The sequence below is a fragment of the Microtus ochrogaster genome, unplaced genomic scaffold, assembly GCF_000317375.1.
Source record: "Microtus ochrogaster isolate Prairie Vole_2 unplaced genomic scaffold, MicOch1.0 UNK2, whole genome shotgun sequence".
Classification (NCBI taxonomy): Eukaryota; Metazoa; Chordata; class Mammalia; order Rodentia; family Cricetidae; genus Microtus; species Microtus ochrogaster.
In genome coordinates this window covers 934830-936328 of record NW_004949100.1, presented here as the reverse complement: position 1 = coordinate 936328, position 1499 = coordinate 934830, and the positions used below count along the sequence as shown (strand labels likewise).

Sequence of the window (1499 nt, the reverse complement as noted above, 5' to 3'; positions counted from 1 at the left end):
TTTCTGGCACAATGCTTAAAAATTGCTGATGATCCTCCCAATCCAAGAGCATGGGAGATCCTCACACGCTTCGTCAAATGGCCCCGCTATATGAGGCTGCAGCGGTAGAGGGCCAATCTCTATAAGCGGCCCAATGTTCCTCCTGCCATTAACCAGTTCACCCAGGCCCTGGACGGGCAAACAGCTACCCAATTGCTTAAATTTGCCCACAAGTACAGGCCAGAGACAAAGCAGGAGAAGAAGCAAAGGCTGCTGGCCCATGCTGAGAAGAAAGCTGCCGGCAAAGAGGATGTCCCGACTAAGAGACCACCTGTCCTTCGAGCGGGCATCAATACAGTCATCACTTTGGTAGAGAACAAGAAGGCTCAGCTGGTGGTGATTGCCCACGACTTAGACCCCATTGAGCTGGTGGTCTTCCTGCCTGCCCTGTGTCAGAAGATGGGGGTCTACTACTGCATCATCAAGGGAAAGGCCAGGCTGGGGAGGCTGGTCCATAGGAAGACGTGCACCACTTCACACAGGTTAACTCGGAAGGGTGCTCTGGCCAAGCTGGTGGAAGCTATTAGGACCAATTACAACGACAGATATGATGAGATCCGCCGCCAGTGGGGAGGCAACGTCTGTGGCTCGAATTGCCAAGCTGGAAAAGGCAAAGGCCAAAGAACTCGCCACTAAACTGGGTTCAATGTACTGCTGAGTTTTCTGTACATAAATATAATCACAAACCTTCCAAAAAAAAAAAAAAAAAAGAGCAATTTGTTCCCTATCTTTGACTAGTACTAAACTCGAAAGGCATGGCAAGAGGGGTGGTGTATGTAGTAACCATTGAGTAAATGACACAAAAAGATCACATGTTCAGTCTTTCTGGTTTGTAATTTGCCTGGAGATGCTTACTGTGTACAATGTCCTAGACTTGGACCTCAGCATAGCACATCAAAATAATTCTAATAACCAAAATGCTTTTAGCAATATAAAACTAATCATATAAGTCAAAAATAATGATATAGTTGAATATGTACTATTTTCTTTTAAAGTATAAAAATTCTTAAAATTAAAATACTATTTGTATATGAAAATAGTGGTAGTTTGGACTGCAGTGAGCTGAAACCCTCATGCTGACTTAATTCACTATTTAACATAGAATGACACCTTGAAATAGCATTTTTCACACAGAAAAACAAATAAAGTTTGATGTTCTGAGTATGTATAGTTGCCACGTACTGTGCCGCGTGTCTGTGCTCTGTATGCTGGCACCCAGTTTGCGAACTTCGGACAGGGGGGCTGGAGGTTAAAATACACAAACACACACAAACAGAGAGACAGCGACACGGATCATCGGATCATCGTTGAATTTCCCAAGAACGCCCCCTTTTTTGTGTTCAAGGGCAGATTATATAGAGATAGCCACGCCCTAGACAAACCCATCAGAAACCACTCTCCTGCCATTAAGAACTCCTGAAGGTCTCGTGCTCAGAGCAGCTGTAGGCACTCAGATCAGG

At 44.8% G+C, this 1499-nt stretch overlaps 1 pseudogene; it reads left to right on the top strand.

Annotated features, from left to right (window-relative positions):
- The window catches only part of LOC101996557, a 1104-nt pseudogene extending 429 nt beyond the window's left edge, over positions 1-675 (top strand).
- Positions 676-1499: the final 824 nt, after the last annotated feature.